Source organism: Sarcophilus harrisii, chromosome 1 (genome assembly GCF_902635505.1).
Source record: "Sarcophilus harrisii chromosome 1, mSarHar1.11, whole genome shotgun sequence".
NCBI lineage: Eukaryota > Metazoa > Chordata > Mammalia > Dasyuromorphia > Dasyuridae > Sarcophilus > Sarcophilus harrisii.
In genome coordinates this window covers 521,284,654-521,305,152 of record NC_045426.1, presented here as the reverse complement: position 1 = coordinate 521,305,152, position 20,499 = coordinate 521,284,654, and positions in this window count along the sequence as shown.

The following is a 20,499-nucleotide window of genomic DNA, read 5'->3' as shown; positions in this document are numbered from 1 at the left end:
CAGAAAATCATCTCCAAGATAATACACTATGATCAAGTAGGATTTATACCATGAATGCAGGGCTGGTTCAATATTAGGACAACTATCAATATAATTGGCCATGTTAATAACCAAATTAAAAAAACCATATGATCATCTCAATAGATGCAGAAAAAGCATTTGATAAAATCCAACATCCATTCCTATTAAAAACACTTGAGAGTATACGAATAAATGGACTTTTCCTTAAAATAATCAGCAGCATCTATTTAAAATCATCTGTAAGCATCATATGTAATGGAGACAAACTGCAACCATTCCCAATAAGATCTGGAGTGAAACAAGGTTGCCCACTATCACCGTTACTATTTAATATTGTGTTAGAAACGCTAGCTATAGCAATAAGAGCTGAGAAAGAGATTAAAGGAATAAGAATAGGCAATGAGGAAGCCAAATTATCACTCTTTGCCGATGACATGATGGTATACTTAGAGAACCCCAGAGATTCTGCCAAAAGTTATTAGAAATAATCCACAACTTTAGCAAAGTTGTTGGTTATAAAATAAACCCACATAAGTCATCAGCATTCTTATATATCATCTAAAAAATCCAACAGTCAGAGTTACAAAGAGAAATTCCATTTAAAGTAACTACTGATAATAGAAAATATTTAGGAATCTATCTGCAAGGGAAAATCAGAAACTTTATGAGCAAAATTAGACCACTTTTCACACAAATTAAGTCTGATCTAACCAATTGAAAATATTAAATGCTCTTTGGATAGGGCGAGCAAATATAATAAAGATGACAATATTACCTAAACTAATCTATTTATTTAGCGCTATACCAATCAGACTCCCAAAAACTATTTTAATGACCTAGAAAAAATAACAACAAAGTTCATATGGAAAACAAAAGGTCAAGAATTTCAAGGGAATTAATGAAAAAAAATCAAAATGAAGGTGGCTTAGCTGTACCAGATCTAAAAATTATATTATAGAGCAGCAGTTACCAAAACTATTTGGTATTGGCTAAGGAATAGATTAGTTGATCAGTGGAATAGATTAGGTTCAAGGGATAAAACAGTCAACAAATATAGCAACCTAGTCTTTGACAAACCCAAAGACTTTTGGGATAAGAACTTACTATTTGATAAACATTGCTGGGAAAATTGGAAACTAATATGGCAGAAACTAGGCATTGATCCATACTTAACACCGTACACCAAGATAAGGTCAAAATGGGTTCATGACCTAGGCATAAAGAATGAAATTATTAATAAATTAGAGGAACACAGGATAGTTTACCTCTCAGACCTGTGGAAGGGGAAGGTCTTTATGACCAAAGAATAACTAGAGATCATTACCGATCACAAAATAGAAAATTTCGATTATACCAAACTGAAAAGTTTTTGTACAAACAAAACTAATGCAGACAAGATTAGAAGGGAAGCAATAAATTGGGAAAATATTTTTACAGTCAAAGGTTCTGATAAAGGCCTCATTTCCAAAATATATAGAGAATTAACTCTAATTTATAAAAAATCAAGCCATTCTCCAATTGAAAAATGGTCAAAGGATATGAACAGACAATTTCTCAGATAAAGAAATTGAAACTATTTCTAGTCATATGAAAGATGCTCCAAGTCATTATTAATCAGAGAAATGCAAATTAAGACAACTCTAAGATACCACTACACACCTGTCAGATTGGCTAAGATGACAGGAAAAAAATAATGGTGATTGTTGAGGGATGCGGGAAAACTGGGACATTGATGCATTGTTGGTGGAGTTGTGAACGAATCCAACCATTTTGGAGAGTAGTTTGAGCTATGCTCAAAAAGTTATCAAACTGTGCATACCCTTTGATCCAGCAGTGTTACTACTGGGATTATATCCCAAAGAGATTATAAAGAAGGGAAAGGGACCTGTATGTGCAAAAATGTTTGTGGCAGCCCTTTTCGTAGTGGCTAAAACTGGAAAACTGAATGGATGTCCATCAGTTGGAGAATGGCTGAATAAATTGTGGTATATGAATATTGTGGAATATTACTGTTCTGTAAGAAATGACCAACAGGATGATTTCAGAAAGGCCTGAGAGACTTTACATGAACTGATGCTGAGTGAAATGAGCAGGACCAGAGATCATTATATACTTCAACAACAATACTATATGATGACCAGTTCTGATGGACCTGGCCATCCTCAGCAACGAGATCAACCAAATCATTTCTAATGGAGCAGTAATGAACTGAACTAGCTATACCCAGAAAAAGAACTCTGGGAGATGACTAAAAACCATTACATTGAATTCCCAATCCCTATATTTATGCACACCTGCATTCTTGATTTCCTTCACAAGCTAATTGTACAATATTTCAGAGTCTGATTCTTTTTGTACAGCAAAATAACGTTTTGGTCATGTATACTTATTGTGTATCTAAGTTATATTTTAATATATTTAACATCTACTGGTCATCCTGCCATCTAGGGGAGGGGGTGGGGGGGTAAGAGGTGATTGGAACAAGAGGTTTGGCAATTGTTAATGCTGTAAAGTTACCCATGTATGTATCCTGTAAATAAAAGGCTATTAAATAAAAAAATATATAAAAATAAAAGCACATCCGAATCTTAAAAAAAAAATAATAATAATAATTAAAAGAAAAATGGGGAAAGAAAATGAGATCTTTGCAAGAGGGAATGGAAAAAGAATTTTAGCTTTGCTAGGTGTATACTTAGGGGTTATAGGTATAATGAGACTTCATTTTGATGATATAAAAAAGAAACTAGACATAGAATGGGATTGTAAAAGAAAAAAAAATGAAAATGGAAATAAAATCAGGTAAATGACATCTCATAAAGTGTCAGAAAAGATCTATTTAAATTGAGACAACAAAGGGAGGGAAAAATCTTAATCTCATCAGATTTGTCTCAAAGAGAGAATATCACACATATTTAGTTTCATACTTGTCTCACCATTTAAGGAAGTAGGAGAGAAAAGGGGAAATGAAAGGAAGATGGTAATATAAAGAAAAATAGAAGTAGAAAGGGAAAGGGTGCATTTATCTTCAAAGGGAGGATGAGGCAAAAGGGGGTGGAGCCAAGATGGCAGAGAAGGCACACAGGACTTTCTGAGCCTCTCACATACCCTCACTACCAATTATTAAAATCAGCCTCAGAAATAGCACTTGATTGGTAAAATTCATGAAAATTGTAAGTGCAACAACTCACCAGCTGAAGATAATCTGGAAGATCACCAGAAAAGGTTTGTCCTGAGCAGCAGGAACAGACCAGCGCAAGCATGGATAGACTACCTTTTGGAATGAACCAGGAGCTGGGGCAGTATCTGTGATTGGAAGGTTGACAGAGAGCTCTCTGCTATAGGCTGACTGCTTTGCTTTGGTTGCAGAGTAGTAGACCACCAGAGAAATTAGAGCCTAGGGTAGAGGGTACTCTGAAGGATGCCAGACCCTAACAGGATCTGGCTGTGCCCACCCAGGACAGGAAGTAACTCAGCACAGACCACAACACAGCTCTGCAGAGGCATTCTGCAGCTAGAGGCTGTCACTGGGGCTATCACAAATCTGCATAACAGGGCAACCTGGGGCAACCTCTAATCTGCACAGTGTGGTGTTTGCCCTGGAACAGTGAAATTTCCCTAGCTCCACCACACTATCTGGGCAGAGTCACTTCTGGTGCCGGAAGGGTAGGGCAACTGTTAATATCCAAAGCGGGTTTTTGTGGAGGGCAGTGATATTTTCACTGCTCAACCTCTAGCCCCAAAGCAGTTGCTAATATGTACAGCAAGGATCCTCACAGGGCACTTCAGCAGCTTGGGCTTGTGATACACAGGCCTAGTCACTTCTGGTGTGGAGCTTTTCCCAGAGCACCTCTGCAACTCAACTGTTCTTTGCAGGCCATTGGCAGGACAACTACTATCTATAAACCTATCTCTGCTCTGCAGAGGAAGCTTGTAACATCCTTGCCCTGAAGGTAGATTCTAAAGGCTTTAAAAAATGAGTAAAAAAATCAAAAGGAAGATTGATAGCGTCTATACAGAAAGAGAGCAGATTTTCAACCCCAAGGAGATTAATAGCAGACAGTCTTCAGGCAATTCCCCAAAGGTGGGCATAATCTGGCCCCCAACACAAAATATTCTCCTAGAAGAAACTATAAGAAATCTTAAAAAGAGAACTAGAAGAAAAAAGGGGGAAGGGAAGAGAAGTTAGGCAAGAGACTAACAACTTCCTGAAAGGTGAATTGGAAAAAGTAAAGGACTCCCCAAAAAAGATCAAGGAAACAGAATTTGTGAATTGGAAAAAGTAAAAAACACCCAGAAAAGCAGGATTTGTAAATTGGAAAAGATAAAGAACTCCCAAGAAAGTAAGATTTGTGAATTAGAAAATGAAAACAACCCAGCAATAATAATAATAATAATAAAATAATAATAAAAAAATTAGCTAAATAGAAAAAAATTTCATAAAGCAAAACAACTCATATAAAAACTCAATTAGACATATACAAAAAGAAGTAAAAAAGTTAATGAAGAAAATAGCCTATTAAAAATCAGAACGGAACAAATAGAAAATCAGTCAAGCAAAAACAAAAAAATGAAAAATTAGGGAAAAAATTGTTAAATATCTACTTGGAAAAATAACAGACCTGGAAAATAGATCTAGGAGAGATAATCTGAAGATCATTGGACTTCCTGACAATTGTGATGAGTAAAAGGGTCTAGATACTCTTTTACAGGAAATCATTAAAGAGAACTACCCACATGTAATAGAATCACAAGGTAAAATAGGCATTGAAAGAATTCATTGAACACCTTCTGAAAAAGACCCTAAAATAAAAACTCCAAGGAATATTGTGGCTAAATTTCAGAACTATCAAACTAAGGAAAAGCAGCCAGAAAAAAAATTCAAATACCGGGGTGCCACAATAAGGATCACCCAAGATCTGGCTGCCTACACATTAAAGGATTGAAGGGACTGGAATCTTATATTCTGAAAGGCAAAAGAACTTGAAGTGTAGCCAGGAATAAATTACCCAGCTAAGAGGAACATTTTCTGTCATGGGAGAAGATGTACATTTAACAAAACATATGAATTCCATTTGTTTCTAAGGAAAAAAATCAGATTTAAAAAAAAAAATGATCTCCAACCATAGAGCTCAAGAGAAGCAGAAAAAGGCAAAAAGAACTCTTGAGAACAGTATTTTTGTTGTGGATATACATAAAGACTACATGGATAATTTGATTTTACTGATATAACATAAAAAGGGAAGAAGAAATGGAAAGGACATAGTGTCAGAAAAAAGGAAAAAGGGAGATAAAAGAGGGAAATTTCATCCCATGAGAAAGCAAAGGAAATCTATCATATCTGAGGGAATTTAGAGAGGGGGAGGCACATTGTGTGAATCTTACTGTCATCAAAGAGAAAATAATTGACATATTTGTTTTACAGAGAATCTTCTCTCCCCTCATTAAAAAGTGGGAGAGAAAAAGGGGAAAGTAAAAGAGTAATAAGAGAAGGGTATAAGAAAGGAGGAGGGATTCAAAGGAAATTGGGAGGGATCCTAAACAGAGAGAGCTGTATGATTCAAGGAGGGTCCATAAGTTTAATACTGGGAAAAGGAGTAAGGTGGGATAAGAAAAAGAAAAGCATAATCTAAGGGTAATAAGATGGCAGGAAATACAAATTAGAACTTTTAACTGTAAAATGTGAATATGATGAACTCTCCCATAAAATGGAGGTACATAGCAGACTAGATCAAAAGGCAGAACCCTACAATATGTTGTTTACAGGAAACACATTTAAAGTAGGGAGATTCCGAGTAAAGCTAAAAGGCTGGAGAAGAATGCATTATGCTTCAGGTGAAGTCAAAAAAGCAGGGGTAGCCATCATTATCTCAGATCAAGCAAAAGCAAAAGTTGATCTAATTAAAAAAGATAAGGAAGAACATTATACCTTGTAAAAGGGTAGCATAGACAATGAAGCAATAGCAATACCAAATGTATATATGCACCAAGTGGTATAGCATCTAATTTCCTAAAGGAGAATTTAAGAGAGTTGCAAGAAGAAATAGACAGCAAAACAATAATAATGGGAACTCTCAACCTTGCACTCTCAGAATTAGATAAATCAAGCCAAAAAACAAATAAGAAAGAAATTAAAGAGGTAAATAGAATATTAGAAAAAATAAGCATGATAGATCTTTGGAGAAAATTGAATGTTGACAGAAAGAAGTATACTTTCTTCTCAGCTATTCATGGAAGCTATACAAAAATTGACAATATATTAGGACATAAAGACCTCAAAATTAAATACAGGAAGGCAGAAATTAGTAAATGCTTTCTTTTCAGATCATAATGCAATAAAAATTACATTCAACAAAATTTAGGGGTAAATAGACCAAAAAATAATTGGAAACAAAATAATCTCATCTTAAAGAATGATTGGGTGAAACAGGAAATTATAGATACAATTAATAATTTCACTCAAGATAATGAAAATGATGAAACAAAGTTTGTGGGATGCAGCTAAGGTGGTAATAAGGGGAAATTTTATATCTTTAGAAGCTTACTTGAATAAAATAGAGAAAGAGATCAATGAATTGGGCTTGTGACTTTAAAAGCTACAAAAAGATCAAATTCAAAACCCCCCATAAAATACTAAACTTGAAATTGCAAAATTAAAAGGAGATATTAATAATATTGAAAGTTAAAAAATATTGAATTAATAAATAAAACTAACAGTTGGTTTTATGAAAAAAAAACTATAAAATAGATAAAACTTTGGTAAATGTAATTAGAAAAAGGAAAGAGGAAAATCAAATTGTTAGTTTTAAAAATGAAGAGGGAGAACTTTCCACCACTGAAGAGGAAATTAGAGCAATAATAAGGAATTACTTTGCCCAAATTTATGGCAATAAATGTGATAACCTAAGTGAAATGGATGATTACCTCTAAACATATAGGCTTCCCAGATTAACAGAGGAGGAAGTAAATTCCTTAAATAGTATCATTTCAGAAAAAGAAATAGAACAAGGTATTAATGAAATCCCTAAGAAAAAATCCCAAGGACCAGAAGGATTTACATATATATTTTACCAAACATTTAAAGAACAATTAGCCCCAATGCCATATAAATTATTTGAAAACAAAAAAAAAATAATAAAGGGAATGAAGGAGCCCTAAAAAAATTCCTTTTATGACACAGATATGGTACTGATATTTAAATCAGATAGGTTGAAAACAGAGAAAGAAAATTATAGACCAATCTCCTTAATGAATATTAATGCTAAAATTCTAAAAAATATATTAGCAACAAGACTACAGAAAATCATTGCCAGGATAATACACCATGACCAAGTAGAATTTATACCAGGAATGCAGGGCTGTTTCAATATTAGGAAAACTATTAGCATAATTGACCATATTAATAACCAAGTTAACAAAAAAATATGATCATCTCAATAGATGTAGAAAGAACATTTGATAAAATCCAACATCCATTCCTATTAAAAATATTTCAGAGTGTAGGAGTAAATGGACTTTTTCTTAAAATAATCAGTAGTATCTATTTAAAACCATCAGTAAGCATCATAGGTAATGGGAATAAACTACAACCATTCCCAATAAGATCAGGAGTGAAACAAGGCTACACACTATCACCTTACTATTCAATATTGTATTATAAATGCTAGCTTTGTCAATAAGAGTTGAGAAAGAGATTAAAGGAATTAGAGTAGGTAATAAAAAAAAATGAAATTATCACTCTTTGTTGATAATATGATGGTATATTTAGAGAAACCCAGAGATTCTACTAAAAAGCTATTATAAATAATCCACACCTTTAGCAAACTTTCAGGATACAAAATAAACCAATATAAGTCATCAGCATTCTTATATATCACTAACAAAATCCAACAGTTAGAATTACAAAGAGAAATTCTATTTAAAGTAACTACCGATAGTGTTAAGTATTTAGGAATCTGTTTGCCAAAGGAAAATCAGAAACTATATGAGTAAAACTACAAAAAACATTCCACACAAATAAAGTAAGATCTAATCAATTGGAAAAATATTAAATGCTCTTGGATAGGGCAAGCAAATATAATAAAGATGACAATACTACCTAAACTGATCTATTTTTTTCATGCTATACCAAACAGACTCCCCAAAAAACTATTTTAATGACCTAGATCAAATAATATGGAAAAACAACAGGACAAGTATTTCAAGGGAATTAATGAAAAAAAAATCAAATGAAGGTGGCCTAGCTTTACCAGATCTAAAATTATATTATAAAGCAATGGTTAACAAAAACATTTGGTATTGGCCAAGAAATAGACTCGTTGCTCAATCTAATAGGTTAAGTTCAAAATACAAAACAGTCAATAACTTTAATAATCTATCGTTTGAGAAAACCAAAGACCACAGCTTTTGGGATAAGAACTCATTCTTTAACAAAATTTTTTTTTTTTTTGTTTTTGTTTTTGTTTTTGTCTTTTTTTTTTTTTTTTTTTTATTTAATAGCCTTTAATTTACAGGATATATACATGGGTAACTTTACAGCATTAACAATTGCCAAACCTCTTGTTCCAATTTTTCACCTCTTACCCCCCCCCTCCCCTAAATGGCAGGATGACCAGTAGATGTTAAATATATTAAAATATAACTTAGATACACAATAAGTATACATGACCAAAACATTATTTGGCTGTACAAAAAGAATCAGACTCTGAATTATTGTACAATTAGCTTGTGAAGGAAATCAAAGATGCAGGTGTGCATAAATATAGGGACTGGGAATTCAATGTAATGGTTTTAGTCATCTCCCAGAGTTCTTTTTCTGGTATAGCTAGTTCAGTTCATTACTGCTCCATTAGAAATGATTTGGTTGATCTCGTTGCTGAGGATGGCCTGATCCATCAGGACTGGTCATCATCTAGTATTGTTGTTGAAGTATATAATGATCTCCTGGTCCTGCTCATTTCACTCAGCATCAGTTCGTGTAAGTCTCTCCAGGCCTTTCTGAAATCATCCTGTTGGTCATTTCTTACAGAACAGTAATATTCCATAATTTTCATATATACCACAATTTATTCAGCCATTCTCCAACTGATGGACATCCATTCAGTTTCCAGTTTCTAGCCACTACAAAAGGGCTGCCACAAACATTTGTGCACATACAGGTCCCTTTCCTTCTTTATAATCTCTTTGGGATATAATCCCAGTAGTAACACTGCTGATCAAGGTATGCACAGTTTGATAACTTTTTGAGCATAGTTCCAAACTACTCTCCAAAATGGTTGGATTCTGTTCACAACTCCACCAACAATGAATCAATGTCCCAGTTTTCCCACATCCCCTCCAACAATCATCATTATTTTTTCCTGTCATCTTAGCCAATCTGACAGGTGTAGTAGGGTATCTTAGCGTTGTCTTAATTTGCATTTCTCTGATTAATAATGACTTGAGCATCTTTTCATATGACTAGAAATAGTTTCAATTTCTTCATCTGAGAATTGTCTGTTCATATCCTTTGACCATTTTTCAATTGGAGAATGGCTTGATTTTTTATAAATTAGAGTTAATTCTCTATATATTTTGGAAATGAGGCCTTTATCAGAACCTTTGACTGTAAAATATTTTCCCAGTTTATTGCTTCCCTTCTAATCTTGTCTGCATTAATTTTGTTTGTACACAAACTTTTCAGTTTGTTATAATCGAAATTTTCTATTTTGTGATCAGTAATGATCTCTAGTTCTGCTTTGGTCATAAAAACCTTCCCCTTCCACAGGTCTGAGAGGTAAACTATCCTATGTTCCTCTAATTTATTAATAATTTCATTCTTTATGCCCAGGTCATGAACCCATTTTGACCTTATCTTGGTGTACGGCGTTAAGTATGGATCAATGCCTAGTTTCTGCCATATTAGTTTCCAATTTTCCCAGCAATTTTTATCAAACAGTAAGTTCTTATCCCAAAAGCTGGGATCTTTGGGTTTGTCAAAGACTAGGTTGCTATTTGTTGACTGTTTTATCCCTTGAACCTAATCTATTCCACTGATCAACTAATCTATTTCTTAGCCAATACCAAATAGTTTTGGTAACTGCTGCTCTATAGTATAGTTTTAGATCTGGTACAGCTAAGCCACCATCATTTGATTTCTTTAACAAAAATTTCTGGGAAAATTGGAAATTTTTGAGGCAGAAACTAGGCATTGACCCACACTTAACACCATACACCAAGATGAGTTCATGGCCTAAGCATAAATAATGAGATTATAAATAAATTAGAAGAACATAAGATAGTTTACCTATCACACCTGTGGAGGAGGAAGGAATTTGTGACCAAAGAGGAACTAGAGATCATTACTGATCACAAAATAGAAAAAAATTGATTATATCAAATTGAAAAGTTTTTGTACAAACAAAACTAATGCAAGTAAAATTAGAAGGGAAACAATAAACTGGGAAAATATTTTTATAGTCAAAGATTCTGATAAAGGCCTCATTTCCAAAATATATACAGAATTGACTCTAATGTATAAGAAATCAAGCCATTCTCCAATTGACAAATAGTCAAAGGAAATGAATAGACAATTCTCAGACAAAGAAATGGAAACTATTTCTAGTCATATGAAAAGATGCTCCAAGTCATTATTAATCAGAGAAATGCAAATTAAGACAACTCTGAGATACCACTATACACTTCTCAGCTTGCTTTGAATGGCAGGGAAAGCAAATGCAGAATGTTGGAGGGGATGTGGGAAAACTGGGACAATGATACATCGTTGGTGAAATTGTGAATACATCCAGCCAATCTGGAGAGCATTTGGGATTATATTAAAAAAGTTATCAATCTGTGCATACCTTTGATCCAGCAGTATTACTACTGGGCTTATATCCCAAACTGATTTTTTAAAAATTTAATAATATAATGGTATTTTTTGAAATTGGTTGCAACATTACACAAGTTTGGAAACTTTCCTCTATTTTTTATTTATTTATTTAATATCTTTTATTTACAGGTTATATATATATATATGGGTAACTTTACAGCATTGACAATTGCCAAACCTCTTGTTCAAATTTTTCCCCTCCTTCCCCCTACTTCCTCCCCCAGATGACAGCATGACCAGTAGATTAATATATATTAATTATATTAAAATAAATATATTAAATATATTAAAATATATTTTAAATATATTAATATATCAATATTATAAATATTAAATATATTAAAATATAAATTAGATAAAAAAGTATAATATTAAAAGTTATTTTCAAAAAGAATCGGACTTAAATATTTACAATTATGGAAGGAAATCCAAAATGCAAATTGGGCAAAATATAGGGATTGGGAATTCAATGTAATGGTTTTAATCATCTCCCAGATTTCTTTCTGGGCAGCTGGTTCAGTACATTACCTCCATTGGAAATGTTTGTTCATCCATTGCTGGGGATGGCCAGGTCCATCAGAATTGGTCATCATATAGTATTGTTAAGTATACAATATCTCTTGGCCCTGCTGTTTCCTCAGCACGTTTGTGTAAGTCTCTCAGGCCTTTCTGAAATCATCCTGTTGGTAATTTTGAAACAATAATTTCCATAATATTCATATAACAGTTTATTCAACCACTCTCAACTGATGGGCATCCCGTTTAGTTTCTACCACCCACAAAGGGGCTTTAACAAACATTCATGCACATCAGGTCCCTTTCCCTTCTTTATATTCTTTCGGATATAAGCCCAGTATTTTCTGGTTCAAAGGATCGTTTATAACTTTTGACATACTTCAAATTGTTCCAAAAGGTTGGATATATTCACAGTTCCACCAATAATGTTGTTCCCTGTTTTCCCTCTTCAACATTCCATTATCTTTCCTGTCATTCTAGATCTGATAGGTGTGTAGTGGTATTCAAGTTCTCTTAATTTCTTCTCTGATTAATAATGACTTGGAGCATCTTTTCATATGGTAAATGTTTCAATTTCTTCATCTGAAATTGTCTGTTCTATCCTTTGACTATTTGTCAATTGGAGAATGGTTTGATTTCTTATAAATTAGAGTCAATTTTTAATATTTTTTGAAATAGGTTTACGAACCTTTTGACTGTAAAAATAATTTTTGCTTCCCTTCTAATCTTGTCTGCGTTAGTTTTGTTTGTACAAAATTTTTTCAGTTTGGTATAGTCGAAATTTTCTATTTTGTGATCAGTAATGATATCTAGTTCTTCTTTGGTTATAAATTCCTTCCTCTTCCATAGGTCTGAGAGGTAAACTGTCCTGTGTTCCTCTAATTTATTTATAATCTCATTCTTTATGCCTAGGTCATGAACACATTTTGACCTTATCTTGGTGTACCCAAAGAGATTTTAAATAAAGGAAAGAGATCTGCATGTGCAAGAATTTTTGTGGCAGTCCTCTTTGTAGTGGCCAGAAATTGAAACTGAGTGGATGCTCATCAATTGGAGAATGGCTGAATAAATCGTGATATGTGAGTATTATAGAATATTATTTTTCTGTAAGAAATGTCCAGCAAGATGATTTCAGAAAGCCCTGGAGAGACTTACATGAACTGATGCTGAGTGAAATATGCAGGACCAGGAGATCATTATATACTTCAACAACAATACTATATAATGATTAATTCTGATGGATGTGACCCTCTTCAAGAATGAAATGAACCGAATCAATTCCAATAGAGCAGTAATGAATTGAACCAGCTATATCCAGCAAAAGTACTATGTGAGATGACTATGAATCACTTCATAGCATTTCCATTCCCTCTATTTTTGTCTGCCTCCAATTTTGATTTCCTTCACAGGCTAATAGTACATTATTAAAAGTACACTATTTCTTTTTGTACAGCAAAGTAACTGTTTGGACATGGATACTTATATTGTATTTAATTTATACCTTAACATATTTAACATGTATTGGTCAACCTGCCATCTGGGGGAGGGAATGAGAATGTTATGTTGTGATCTACATTCATTTCCTACAATCTTCTTTCTGGGTGTAGATGGCTCTCTTCATCACAAGATTATTGGAACTGGCAGCAAATCATCTCATTGTTGGAAAGAGTCATATTCATCAGAATTGATTGTATAATATCGTATGATAATATAATATTGTCATATGATATTGATGTTGTTGTGTACAGTGACCTCCTGGTTCTACTTATTGGTTTTCCTTGAAAAACCTTTAGCACCTTCATGCTAATCCTTTCATGGTGGCTACTCCAGAAAAATGTATATATAGCTACTGCTTTAATAAGCTGGCTTTTATTTGCCAACCTTATTTCACTCAGGCTGCTATTTGGATGTGATACCAATTGTGTTCTCTAAAAAGAGTTGATCTTCTTTCAGTGTGTGTTGTCTGCAGCTACACATATTCCATGTACCAATGGAGAGAGGAATCAGCTTTTCAGAAGCTTTTGTATATTTTAATTTCTCAACCAGAGAATAGGATCTCTGCCTGCCATGATAATCAAGCTAAAGTTGGATAAGAAGATAATTTTTAGCCCTGTTCTCACAAGTGGAGGTGGAACGTGGTATAAAAAGCTGCTCAGAAACTCAAGGGGCTGTCAAATCCCACTGCTGCTTTCAGCGAGATGACCCTATGGCCTGGGCTACCTTTGTTCAGAGTTAAGAACTCTGCCAGTTTATCAGTACCTATTATTTTTTCATTAGCCTATTGCCATAAGACTTTGAGATAGGAAGAAATGGTAAAATGCTATGCTGATGTCATTTAATTAATGTGTAAACTGCATTTAAGTGAGTAGAGTTGCATGAAGATGTCAGCCTCACTCTCTCTTAAAAAGCCATCATTGTCCACTGGCAGGGCAAAGTCAAGACAATTGGTGATGACTCAAGATACAATGGATGATCTGGGTGTCTTTAGTATCTAATCAAGCTCTATCTCCTTTACAACATTTTTATCTGCCTTCATGGTCATTGGAACATATTGTTCTTATCTACCCATTCCACCAGGGAAAATCTTTACATGTCTGAGGTTGACACACCCCTAATTTACTGGGGGGTTTGTGACACAGCTTGGTTATTCTCAAGCTGATTTAGCCCATCTGCCAAAATGGTTTTCCAGGGTGTGACCACTGTGAATGTTATAGCTTCTTGGAGCCACAGGTGAGAGTTATGTAGATCAGGCGGACTCTAATGGTGGAAAGCAGTTTTGTAAAGGCCTTCATACCAGAGATACTAGTCTTTCCTGAACACATCCTACACCTCATATGAGGTAAGCAATACAAAGGATGACCCCAAGTTAAAAACTTTAGAATCAGTTGTATGACATCAGAGACACTGGCACAGGACTGCCCTAATGAGAGAAGGTGCTATGCTGTATGAGCAAAGAAGAATTGAATTAGCACAAAGAAAACATTAAATACACAAAATAAGAGAAGCTACCCCAAATCTTCATGTGAAACATTTGTCTTCGACCTCTACCAGAGAATTTCTAGTTGATATGGGTCAGATCAGCCACAGTTGGATACATTGTAACTCAATTCTAACATAATGATGTCATTTTGGTCCTCTTTGAAAATAAAGGACAGCAGCAACAATAAGGAGAATAGTAACACACACATATGCATATATATATGTGTGTGTATACATATAGAGATGTGTATACATATAGATGTGTATACATATAGAGATTCTACTAAAAAGTTATTAGAAATAATCCACAACTTTAGCAAAGTTGCAGGATACAAAATAAACCCACATAAATCATCAGCATTCTTATATATCACCAACAAAATCCACCAGTCAGAGTTACAAAGAGAAATTCCATTTAAAGTAACTACTGATAAAATAAAATACTTAGTAATGTATCTGCCAAAGGGAAATCAGAAACTTTATGAGCAAAACTACAAACCACTTTTCACACAAATTAAGTCTGATCTAATCAATTGGAAAAATATTAAATGCTCTTGGATAGGGCGAGCAAACATAATAAAGATGACAATAATACCTAAACTAATCTATCTGTTTAGTGCTATACCAATCAGACTCCCAAAAGACTATTTTAATGATGTAGAAAAAATAACAACAAAATCCATATGGAAAAACAAAAGGTCAAGAATTTCAAGGGAATTGGTGAAAAAAAAAAATCAAATGAAGGTGGTTAGCTGTACCAGATCTAAAATTATATTATAGAGCAGCAGTTACCAAAACCATTTGGTATTAGCTAAGGAATAGATTAGTGAAATAGGTTAGGTTCAAAGGACAAAACAGTCAACAACTATAGCAACCTAGTGTTTGACAAACCCAAAGACCCCTGCTTTTGGGATAAGAACTTACTGTTTGACAAAAATTGCTGGGAAAATTGGAAACTAATATAGCAGAAACTAGGCATTGATCCACACTTAACACCATACACCAAGATAAGGTCAAAATGGGTTCATGACCTAGACATAAAGAATGAAATTATTAATAAATTAGAGGAACACAGGATAGTTTACCTCTCAGACTTGTGGAAGAGGAAGGAATTTATGAACAAAGACGAACAGAATTATTGATCCAAAAGAAAATTTTGACTTACCAAACTGAAAATTTTGAAAAAAAACTAATCAGACAAGATTAGAAGGAAGAATAAACTGGGAAAATATATTTACAGTAAAAAGGTTCTATAAAGGTTATTTAAAATATATAAGAATTATAATTTATAAGAAATCAAGCCATTCTCCAATTGATGAATGGTCAAAGGATAGAACAAACAATTTCAGACAAAGAAATAAAACTATTTCTAGCCATATGAAAAGATGCTCCAAGTCATTATTAATCAGAGAAATGCAAATTAAGACAACTCTGAGATACCACTACTCACTTGTCAGATTGCTTTGAATGGCAGAGAATGCAAATGAGAAATGTTGGAGGGGATGTGGGAAAACTGGGACAATGATCGTTGGTGGAATTGTGAATACATCCAGCCAATCTGGAGAGCATTTGGGATTATATTCAAAAAGTTATCAAACTGTGCATACCTTTTGATCCAGCAGTATTACTCCTGGGGTTATATCCCAAAGAGATCATAAAGAAGGGAAAGGGACCTGTATATGCACGGATGTTTGTGGCAGTTCTCTTTGTAATGGCCAGAAACTGGAAACTGAGTGAATGCCCATCAATTGGAGAATGGCTGAATAAATTTTGGTATATGAATATTATGGAATATTATTATTCCCTAAGTAATGACAAACAGGATGATTTCAGAAAAGCCTGGAGAGACTTACACGAACTGATGCTGAGTGAAATGAGCAGGGCCAAGAGATCAATATATACTTCAACAACAATACTATGTGATGATCAATTCTGGTGGACCTGGCCATCCTCAACAATGAGATGAACCAAATCATTTCCAATGGAGCAGTAATGAACTGAACCTGCTACGCCTAGCAAAAGAACTCTGGGAGATGACTAAAAACCATTACATTGAATTAGGGGGATTGGGGGGGATTGGGAACTCCCCCTATTTTTGCCCACCTGCATTTTCGATTTCCTTCACAGGCTAATTGTACAATATTTCAGAGTCCAATTCTTTTTGTACAGCAAAATAACGGTTTGGTCATGTATACTTATTGTGTATCTAATTTATATTTTAATATATTTAACATATACTAGTCATCCTGCCATGGGGGGGTGGGGGGGAAGGAGGGGAAAAATTGGAACAAGAGGTTTAGCAATTATCAATGCTGTAAAATTACCCATTCATATAACCTATAAATCAAAGGCTATTATTAAAAAAATAATATTCCATAACATTCATATACCATAACTTATTCAGCCATTCTCCAACTGATGGGCATCCATTCAGTTTCCATTTCCCTGCCACTAAGAAAAGGGCTGCCACAACCATTTTTGCACATGTGGGTCCCTTTCCTTCCATTAAGATCTCTTTCAGATATAAGCCCAGTAGAAACACTGCTGGATCAAAGGGTATGCACAGTTTGTTAACTTTTTGAACATAGTTCCAATTGCTCTCCAGAATGGCTGGGTCTGTTCACAACTCCACCAACTAAGAATTAATGTCCCAGTTTTCCCACTTCTCCACCAACAATTGTCTTTTAGTCTTCTTAGTCAATCTGAGAGGTGTGTAATGTTATCACAGAGTTGTCTTAATGTTCATTTCTCTAATAGTGATTTAGAGCACTTTCTCATATGATTAGAAATAGTTTTAATTTCTACATCTGAAAATTGTTTATTCATATTCTTTGATCATTTATCAATTAGACAATGGCTAGGATTCTTATAAATTTGAGTCAATTCTCTATATATTTTAGAAATGAGGCTCTTATCAAAACCTTTAAATGTAAAAATGGTTTCCCAATATATTGCTTTCCTTCTGATCTTGTTTACATTAGTTTTGTTTGCACAAAAACTTTTTAACTATATAATCTAAATTATCTATCTGGTGTTCAATGATGCATTCCAGTTTTTCTTTGGACACAGATTCTTTTCTTCTCCACAGATCTGAGAGGTAAACTATTCTGTGTTCTTTTAATTTGCTTATGATATCACTCTTTATGTCAGAATCATGAACCCAATTAGATCTTATCCTGCTATATGGTGTTAGGTGTGGGTCAAGCCCTAATTTCTTCTATACTAGTTTCCAATTTTCCCAGCAGGTTTTGTCAAATAGTGATTTTTTTTATCTCAAAACCTGAGATCTTTGGGTTTGTCAAACACTAGATTGCTATAGTTATTACCTATTTTGTTCTGTGATTCTAACCTATTCCACTGATCAACTACTATATTTCTTAGCTAGTACCAAATGGTTTTGATGACTGCTTTATAATATAGTTTTTAGTCTGGCACAGCTAGGCCATCTTCATTATAATTTTTTTCATTAGTTCCCTTGAAATTCTTGACCTTTTGTTAATCCAGATAAACTTTGTTTTTTTTTTTTTTTGTTTGTTTGTTTGTTTTTTAGATCTGTAAAATAATTTATTGCAAGTTTGATTGCTATGGCACTAAATAATTAAATTAATTTAGATAGTATTGCCATTTTCATTATATTTGCTCAGCCTACCCATGAGCACTTGTTATTTTCCCAAGTGATTCAGTCTGACTTTATTTGTATGAAAGTGTTTTGGACTTGTGCTCATATAGTTTCTGACTTTCTCTTGGCAGAGAGATTCCCAAATATTTTATACTATTTATAATTATTTTAATTAGAATTTCTCTTTGTATCTCTTGCTACTCGACTTCGTTGGTAAAATATAAAAATTCTGATGATTTTTGGGGATTTATTTTGTATCTTGCAATTTTGCTAAAGTTGTGAATTGTTTCAAAAGTTTTTTAGTTGATTCTTTAGGGTTCTTTAAGTATACCATCATATCATCTGCAAAGAGTGATAATTGGTTTCCTCATGACCTACTGTAATTCTTTTAATCTCTTTTTCTTCTCTTACTGACAAAACTAACATTTGAAATACAATATTGAATAGTAATTGTGATAGTGGGCAACCTTGTTTCATCCTGGATCTTAGTGGGAATAGTTCCAGGTTATCCACATTACAAACAATACTTGCTGATTGTTTTACATAGATTCTACTGATCATTTTGAGGAAAATTTAATTTATTTTTATACTCTCTAGTGTTTTAAATAGGAATGAGTGTTGGATTTTATAAAATGCTTTTTGTACATCTATTGAGATAATTTTTTTTGTTAATTTGGTTATTGATATAGTTGATTATGCCAGTACTATTGTTAATATTGAACCAGCCCTGCATTCCTAGTATAAATTCTACTTGGTCTTGTTGTATTACTCTGGGGATGACTTTCTGTAATCTCCTTGCTAATATTTTATTTAAAATGTTGCATCAATAGTCATTACAGAAATTTGTGTATAATTTTCCTTATCTGTTTTCACCCTACCTGGTTTATCTATCAGCACCATATCTATGTCATAAAAGAAATTTGATAAAACTCCTTCTTTCCCTGTTTTTTTCAAATAGTTTATATAGTATTGGAATTAATTGTTCTTTGAATGTTTGGTAGAATTCACTTGTAAATCCATCTGGCCATGGGGATTTTTTTTTACAGAGTTGATTAATAGATTGCTTTTTTTTTTTTTCTAAAATGGGACAATTTAAATAATTTTCCCCCTTCTATTAACCTGGGCAATCTATATTTTTTGTAGATATTCCTCCATTTCATTTAAATTATCAGATTTATTGACAAATAGTTGGGCAAAATTACACCTAATTATTCCTGTACTTTCCTCTTAATTGGTGGAAAGTTCTCCCTTTTCATTTTTGAGACTAACAATTTGATTTTTCTTTCCTCCGTCTTAGCAAATTAACTAAAGATTTATCTGTTTTGTTGGTTTTTCATAATATCAACTCTTAGTTTTATTTATTAATTCAATAGTTCTCTTATTTTCAATTTTATTAATCTCTCCTTTTATTTTTAGAATTTCAAATTTGGTATTTAATTGAGGACTTTTAATTTGTTCTTTTTCTAGCTTTTTTAGTTGTAAACTCAATTCATTCATCTTCTCTTTCTGTATTTTATGCAAGTAAGAATCTATAGATCTAAAATTTCCCATTATACCTGCTTTGGCTGTATCCCACAAATGTTGGTATGTTGTCTCATTGTCATCATTCTCTTGGATGAAATTATTGATTTTGTCTATTATTTGTTATTCATCCATTCAATCTTTAGGATTAAATTATTTAATTTCCAATTAACTTTTGTTCTATTTTCTCCTGGACTTTTATTGCATGTGATTTTTATTGCATCAAGATGTGAAAAAATATATTTACTATTTCTGCCTTTCTGGATTTGATTTTGAGGTTTTGGGAGCAAGACTTTAATATCCTTTACATTATTGCTCATGAGAACATCCATGGACTTTCTATTCCCTTGATTTTCCTATTCCTTCCTAGGTTTTCTGATTTTTCACATGCTACAACTCACAAGAACAAATTCTCAGAAAATGTCAATACTGTTGCTTGTTAGCTCATTTAAAAAATGAGAGAAGAAATCAGTCTCTGAAATAAAGATTGGGAAATGACTGAATATTAAATATCCATGACTTTTGTATGTCCTCTCATCAAGGATAGAATATAGCTCTGTTTCCTGTATTTTTAGATAAAAATAAAAATGCAAAGATATAAAATAATTTAAGCAAAATGATTCAAAGTATCTGAACTTTCACTCCATATGAATTCAAATACATATTAAAATATGTATAATACACATACACACAGACGCTCTCTCTCTCGCTCTCTCGCTCTCTCTCTCTCTCTCTCACACACACACACACACACATATATATACATACACCTATACATACACATACATACATACATACCATCACTGGGATCCTAACATTCCCAGTTTTCATTGTATGTTGCATGACAAATATACACATAACCCATTCCCTGTTCTGAAAGGCAGGTAGAAGCAAGAGAAACTGTTAACATAACAAGAGATAGTCATGTAATCAGTCATGCTAAAGATATGAAATCCTTCCTAACCTGTTTGTAGCA